Source organism: Apium graveolens, chromosome 2, assembly GCF_009905375.1.
Source record: "Apium graveolens cultivar Ventura chromosome 2, ASM990537v1, whole genome shotgun sequence".
Classification (NCBI taxonomy): Eukaryota; Viridiplantae; Streptophyta; class Magnoliopsida; order Apiales; family Apiaceae; genus Apium; species Apium graveolens.
The window spans coordinates 291,009,823-291,018,696 of record NC_133648.1 but is presented as its reverse complement, the minus strand read 5'-3'; positions in this window follow the sequence as shown (position 1 = coordinate 291,018,696).

Sequence of the window (8,874 nt, the reverse complement as noted above, 5' to 3'; positions counted from 1 at the left end):
TAATTGTCTTTCCCGTAGGCATATGTAAATCAAATGATCACACAGCTTCAGCAGCAACTCTTGTTCCATTTCCCATCTGTAGAATCACCTCCTCTTTCTCGAGAGTCCTACTTCTCCTTAGTCCCTGCAACGAATTGCAAATATGAGAACCTTAGGCGGTATTTAATAACCAAATATAAATTTGACTTTGTGATATATTCACTTCAATCATGAACATACCTGAATCAGAAGCGGCAGTCTCACTACCCTTCCTCTTCTTCAATTCTGCAAGGTAAACCTTGCAGTTCCTCTTCCAGTGCCCCACCTTGTTACAGTGAAAGCAAACAGCTTTGCTCTTGGGGTCTTCAGTTTTTGGTGGAATTGGTTTTTTCTCACCTACTTTCTTCTTCTTCTTGTGAGGGATCCTCTTCCTTTTCTTAAGATTAGAACCTTCACCAATTAGAAGAACAGAACTCTTCTTAGAGGGAAAATTTGATTCCGCAGTCTTCAACATGTTGTAGAGTTCAGCCAGGCTGACGTCCAGCTTATTCATGTGAAAGTTCACAACAAACTGCGAAAACGAACCCGGAAGTGATTGCAAGACTAAGTCTTGAGTCAACTCCCCATCCATGGCAAAACCAAATTGTCCAAGGCGTTCAATCAAATTGATCATCTTAAGTGCATGGTCATTCATAGATGATCCCTCAGACATCCTACAGTGGAACAGCTCCTTCAATATCTCATATCGAGTTGTCCTCCTTGCCACATCATACAACTCTTGTAGATGCGTTAGGATAGTGTGAGCATCCATAAGCTCATGTTGCTTCTGTAGCTCAATGTTCATGGAAGCTAGCATGATACATTGAGCAACATTTGCATCATCTATCCACTTACGATACACAACATGTTCATCATTATGTGCATTGTCAGCAGGTTCAACAGGCTTAGGTGAATCAAGCACATATTCCAGCTTCTCAACCCTGAGAACAATTCTCAAATTTTGAAGTTAGTCATCAAAATTAGGACTAGTCAATTTGTGAGCATCTAGTATGCTCCGAAGTGATAGTGCAGAAGACATAACGTATATAGTAAATCTGTAAATGATAAACACATAACAACACTTAGCGAATATTCAATTACATTTCAAAACACTATATAAATCGGGTCTTTATTAATAAGTGGCTCCTACTAGTTTATCTAATTTATACAACCCCTAAGTGAAAAATTAATCATTTATAATGCTAGTGGGAATAGGGATCTTACATTCCATCACACAACCTCGGCTATAGCACGAAACGTCATGTGATGTTCAATAGGCAGACAACTCTTGTCAATTACATCTTATGTTATTCCCTGATAAAAATTTAGCCTCTTGAATAATTTGAGTCACGGCTGTAGCACGGCAAACTCAATATTCTAAGTCAAGTCTAACCCAACATTTCATACAATCGAATCAGTCTCTAACGGCCCACGGATGTAGCACGTAACGACCATTAAATTCTAATTCATTGTGCACATCTCTATGCAATAGACAAGTATTTCTTATTTCAAAATCAAAGCCCTCGGTTGTAGCACGAAATGACAATGATTCAAAAATGAGAACTACTTTCTACCATATTGGAAGGCTATGACCGACACAAGCCCGTAGTGTCATTGGCCAATTAGTACTTGATATTATTTAATTTTAGAGGGATTATATTATATTACAATCATAATCATATTATAAAAAGATTCTTCCTTTTAAATTAAATATTTTAAACCAATAATCGATAATTGGATGATTCCCAGATCGGGGGGAGCATTGGCAAGAGGCGTCACTTAATACCCCTTTTTTACAGATCGAAATCCGCTTTTGACAGAATCATCCTTTCTCTCAATATTGACAATTCATATTTAATTACGTATTTCACAAACACAAGAATCTCATGATTGTATTCATAAATTATTGTTAAGGCAAGAAACGATTCATATTCTAGATTTTCTAGTGTACGCTTTATATTGATTTAAGTTCACCTAAATCTATCATTGCATGGTAAACATAGGCATATATCTCATATATAAAAATAAATAAATAAATAAGTAAGCATGCAAGTAATATCATGTCACACATTGATAAATATTGATGTATGGATTTATTATAGTATTTAAAATCAATTAAAACAAGCTTTAAAACACTTCCGGGAATATAAACAGTTCAAAACTATTATATAAATCCTAAAACAAAAACTGACGAATTCATTTATTGTAGTATTAATAATAACTATTATTATTATCATTATTGGTCCCTTTTGTAACTGTTATTGCATTTATGTCCCAAAACAAAAACCGACGAATTCATTTACTGTAGCAACAATTACAAGGTCAACCAATGGATGGAAGAAAATATTAAATTCATATTAATTCACATGCATAATTATTTTATGAATTTTAATTAAAATAATTTTAAAAAAATCATAACAAATAATCTACATATCACAAAATTATGAATAACAATACCTAAATGATCTACAACACTTGTAGAACCTAGATCAGTGGTCAAAATCCAATGCAAAAATTATTTTGAATTAATTCATAATTAAATCTAAATAAACTTGCAAAAATCATAATAAATCCATACATGCATAAAAAATCTGAAATTATTTTATATGAATCTCTATATGCAGAACCTGGCTCTGATGCCAATGAAGGAATTTACGGACGAGCGGAAGCATGATATAAAAATTATTCCGTAAAACCATGTATCGAACATATAGAAAAAAAATATAAAATCAAGGGAGCAGAGGTATTGTAATCATACCTTGAAAATTGAAGCTTTATAACAATGGATGCTAGTAGTTGCTCCTTAGAGTGTGAAGCACTCTACTGGTATCCACCAAGAATAATCCTTCGATGAAACTTTTATAAAGATGAAGCTTTATAAAAGTGGTGCCCTTTTCTTTTGAGAGAGAGAGAGATGAAGAAGAAGGAGAGGGTGGCAGCTAAGTTTTCACAAAAACACAAGTGCATGACAAAACCCTTTTCATCTCATTCTTTATATAGGGCTCACTAGATTTTCATATAATTAATATATCAATATATATTATTATATAAATCCCACACTTTATCTTATAAAATGTTTAAATAATAATTAAAACTATTTTAATCATTATTATTTTTCTAAACTCTTTATAAAATAACTTGTTCTCTCAAAATACCTTCATCAATAAATTAATCTTTTTATGGTGTGACCCTGTAGGTTCGATATTAAGCCGGTAGTAGAAATAAAAAATAATAAACCTTATATTTATTATTTATATGAATTCTAAAATTCATTAAATATAATTAACTGATTAATTATATTTATTCTACATCATGAGTGATGTTTCTCAACATATCGCGACTATCCGGATAATATGAATTCACTGCTTAGTATACCAAGAACCTGTCAGTGACTAGTTATCGTACAATGAATTCCTTCTACCCTTACAATATCCTGATTAAATACAAGGCATGGATCTCGTGCCAGGCCTATCAAATTTAATCATATGATTTCTTATTCATAATACAAAGTTCATATTAATGCAAATTAGAAACTCCTTTTTAATTTCATATATTCTAGTCAGAGATTCCAGAACTCGCATACTAAGAATAACATAGGATATTCTCTTCTTATATTGGAAGGGGTAGATCCTCTATTGACGTTAACTATCTCCATACACAAAAATCCTATGCCCAGAATAGACCTAATGGATGTCCTTGAGACTAAGGACTAAACCAAAGCACAATTCATTATATAAAAGATAACTTTAACGATCTCAAGTCTAAGGACACTTGTACAATGATCACTGAGTGAATAACTATTGACACGTGAGTAATCTCCATTAGTTGTCCAACTTCTTGAGTCATGTTCAGTAAACTTATTCCCTAATAAGCACCTACATACTAGCTATAGTGTCACGATACAAATGCCTATGAGAACAGACATCCTTCTGAAGGGAGCAAGCATAGTAAGTACCAATCTTTACGGATTCACTAACTTCCGATTAGTTATCCCATGATCAGAAACTGTTTAAGTCTAAAGTTATCATCTTCTAGATCTCATTATTACAATCTCATTATAATTCTAGAAGCTTTACTCTAAACTATGGAACATCTTATTCAAAACACTTTAAATAGATAAAGGCCATAATAAAACCAAAACAAGTCTTTTATTAATATTAATGAAATCAAATAAAGATACAAGAAAGTTCTTCCTAACTCATCATACATGATTGGATTTAGGACAAACACTTTCAAAAGGGGGGTTGAATATGATACTCACTAAATTTAATAAATTCTTTCGAATCTTTTACGAATATAAAATTAAATCCTATACAATGATCTATATTTTATTTGTCTAAGGATTTAATTATCGGGTAACGTTTATAATGCCCCTGAGATAAATCGGGCATTATAGCGTTACTCCGGTGAGAAAATTAACGAATATGAATTTGCTTGAACTTCTCTATATTTTCTTTGCTGCTGCTTTATCACCTTTCGTTTTTGTTGGGGAAGAGGATAAAAACTCAGAACATTAACTTTGATCTGCTGCTGTAGTGTAGGCTTTATATTCAAAATGAATTACGTGGTCATTTGTTTACCACATAAATCAAGTGTATAAAATCAATGAATTTTGAGTCATTTTCAGCATAGCAAGTTACTTGTTACCTCATTTACCAATGAGAGGAGTTTTCCCTCAGAAAAAATTCCTTGCATGAGTTTCTTCCTACCATAACCTCCCTGTAGGAGTTACTTGCGACCTCCTTTAACAAGGAGAGGAGTTTTCCTTAGAAAAATTTCCTTGCTTGAGTTACTTGCTACCATAACCTCCCTGTAGGAGTTACTTGCGACCTCCTTTACCAACGAGAGGAGTTTTTCCTTAGAAAAATCTCCTTGCAAGAGTTACTTGCTACCATAACCTCCTTGTAGGAGTTACTTGCGACCTCCTTTACTAAGGAGAGGAGTTTTGCCTTAGAAAAATCTCCTTGCAAGAGTTATTTACGACCAAGGTAGCTAGGAGGAGTTGCTTGCGACCCTTCTCCCTGGTAGAGTGTTTTTGCCTTAGAAAAATTCCTGATTTGCAAGTTACTTGCGACCAAGGGGTGCATACATGCACTTAGAATTTTCTTTCTTCTCCTCTTTCTTCCCTGAGACTTGTACCAAGTCAAGATCAGTTCTTTTACTGAAATATTAAATGTATTTCCAGGATATTGCTTCTGACATCCAATACACTGATCAGGGTGACTCATACTACAAGGTCGTGATCACTTTGACTTAGTTTCCGTAGATCGCTTTAACCCTTAAACTGTCCCGTCTTCAAGTCTTCACTCCAAGTCTTCGTATAAACCATATAACCTTCATCTTCAGATATGAATTCTCACTTACTTAACAATCTTCCTAATGATAATACTCAGATTCCTTTCACAAATCACTAACGCCTAGTGCAACTGGTCTGGTTCACAGACAACTAGTTTCGATTCAGGTCTTCTTATTATATCCTTGATTACATTGTTAAGCTTGCAACAACTTTATCGCTTCATACACTGACTGTCAATAAACAAATATACTTTCACTGGAATCCTTCTTATACTTAGACAACGTCTTTATTGCTCCTACAATCTTGAATACTTCATTCACTGTTCTTCACTAACGCTTGAATATTTAAATGAACTCCTTTCAGTGAGTATAACTTCAAGACTGCAGCTGTCTTCTTTAACCTCTGTCTATACCATGTCTTCAATTTTTCAGATTCCTATGCTTCATACACTGTCTATCTTCAATCAATGCCAATACACTGAAATCTTCCGGTAGCAGTTATACACTTAATCTTCATCAATTCTGAAATCCTGAAAGTCTTTAACCTTTATTCTTCACTGAGGCATGAACATATTAATAAACTTCTTTTAGTGATCTGTAAACAGACTTCAAGCTTTTTTCTAATCTTTTGATTCTTTATATTTTCCTTTTCTTCATTTCTTCTGATTTCTTGTGTAGACGTAGTATTATTTACCTATCATGTTCTAGTGTTTTTCTCATGTTGAGTTATCACATAACTGTTCATACAGCTACGCAGTCTCACCAACAGATTGAAGAGAACATTATGAACATGATGTTCTTTTTATTGGGTCTCCACCCAGACCATATTTAGTCTGAATGAATCCAAGGCCCGGTTTAATCTAAGTTCTGTTTAATTTTCATAGTACTCAGATTAACTTATATATTGTACTTGAATTATATTGAGGAGTATCATTTTGTGTATACAGATATTTGTTCTAGGGTAATGTTTTTTTTCACATTCTAGCGAGTATTTGAATGTCTTGGGGACGTTGACATAATTTGATAAACCTTTTAGCAACCTATTATAATAGTTGTTATGTAATGAATTACTTGTTTTAAACAAAAAAAAAGGAGAATAAGATAGCATGGAGGCAGAAGATTAAAATCATTAATGATAATAAAAAAGGGATATGTCATTTAGCAACACAAAACAAGTTTGGAAATATTTGAGCAAAATTTTTATAATTTTAGAGCAAAATAAATAGAAAAGACGATTATATCCTAGCATATGATGTTGAATATGTACTTTCATGGGCAGTTTTGAGTTTTCATGTCAAATGTGCTCTAGTTATAAAAATTTTGCTTAAAAATAATATTTTCATAATATATAATGGTTCACGCCATATATTTGTTATTATTGTGCAAGACATGACTTAAAATAACAAGAAAAAGTCACATTGACGATCTTTTGATTTAGTTGACTTGTAATTTTATGTAATCATGGTATTTCTTGAGTCTGTAAAAATGTTAAACAGATTATAGTATGTTTAGTAAACATCCAACAAGATAAGAATAAGTCTCTGGAAGAAAATCAAGCCTGGTCATATCTCGGAATGAAGATAAACTGTTTGTATGAAGAATAAAGTTGTAGATTGGAAAATGTTTTAAGTCAAATGTCAAGAAATCACAGATCAAGAAATGTTAAGATGTTTATCGAGAAGTTAATTTGGCCTATAAAGATGTCACTCCACAGATACAGAAGTACCTACTTGTTGAGAAATCACTTTACTTGTAGACAAGTCAATTTGGCGTATAGAGAAGTGGAGATGTCGACAAGTCAATTTGGCTTATAGAGAAGTGGAGATGTCGATAAGTCATTTTAGCATGTAGAGAAGTGGAGATATCGACAAGTCAAAAGACATGTAGAGAAATGGAGATATCGACAAGTCAAAACACATGTAGAGAAGTGCAGATATCGACAAGTCAAAACGCCCAGAGAAAAGTGGAGATATCGACAAGTCAAAATACATGTAGAGAAGTGAAGATAGTATCAAGCCATTTACACATGTAGAGAAGTGAAGAAATTGACAAGCCATTCTACATCTCAACACAGACATCTCTATACATTTTGAAGATCTCGATAAAAGTTTCAGTTACAAAATGCATCAACCATGAAGATTCAAGATTATCTGTCAACAAACCATTTTATCATTAGAATGAAAAGTCTATAAATGTAGGTTGAAGAGTGCAAAATCAAGGGACAAGATGAAGTGGACAGAGGAGGGTCACATACTTAGAAGATTATATGCAGATTTGTAGCACTTAAAATAAAAATAGACAAAAGGACTTTGAAAAATGTGTTGGTCTATTTTAGTGCAATTTCGATAAACTGTACAAGTTGATCTATAAAACATGTAACGGGCCCTTAGTAGTTAGTTTAGAAGTAACAAACATGTTTAGGATTTCTTGTATTCTCTCGAAAAGTAGCTGAGTTCTTAAATATTTAAGAACACAAATTTGTAGCAAAATATATTTGGTTTTTAATATAAAGATCAAGTAAGTTTTAATAATTATTTTTGTATCTTTTACATTAAATTAATTATCACTGCGAATATTACATAGTCCGTTAAGTTAAAGAGTAAGCCAAGCATATAATTTGATTTTGAGTAAGAAAAATCAAGAACACATTCACCCGTCTTTGGACATTTCATACCTAACAATTACAAATATATTTAGTTGCCTGTAATTCAAAATCATACTTTTTTACCCGTGAAATACTAAATGTATCTTTTTAATCATGGATTGGATAAATTGTTTCCGTACTTTTTGGGTCAAAAAATAAAAAGATATATTTTTCATTTAAAAGGCCCATTTGATAGTACATATAGCTCCTGGGAGGACTACTCCTAGGATTTCAACTCTATACAGCTCCTAGAAGGACTACTCCTAGGCTCCTAACTCCATATAGCTCCTGGGAGGGCTAATCCTAGGCTCCTAGCTCCACGCAGCTCCTGGAAGGACTAGTCCCGCACACTACCACTCCTAACCAGCTCAGTCCCGCAAGCCTAACCTTGGTAGATCCCGGCACGTGAGACATTGGCACAGGCACGCGATGGGGGCAACTGTCACACATCAATCATGGGAATAATCAGGGCACATGTCAGAGGATCCTCAGAACATTCCTCAACCAGTCCCGCGCTGACACGTGTAAAGCATCCACTCGAGCCAGGTGTCCTCCGCTCCCAGAACCAATGGCTATGATCTAAAGGTACCAACCCCAAAACCCTACCCTTGGGCTATAAATAGCCCAAGAAGGTGAGTTTTTGGGGTTAATCATTCTTTCACACTCATATACACATACAGCCATCTCTCATTCCCTTCTATCTTCATCAACCCAAAAATCTAGTTCTTACCCTCACGCCGGAGGCGCTGCGGGACTCCAACCCCCCTTCCGGTGTTGTTTTGTAGGAACCCAACCACAGCTACACCTCTACAGCGGCGAAGGATCTAGGACGGCATCGAAGGAGCAGCCCCGCCACCAGGAGTTATCATTTGGCGCTAGAAGGAGGGGCTCTCCATCCTTGGGTCTCGGTTCCCCAG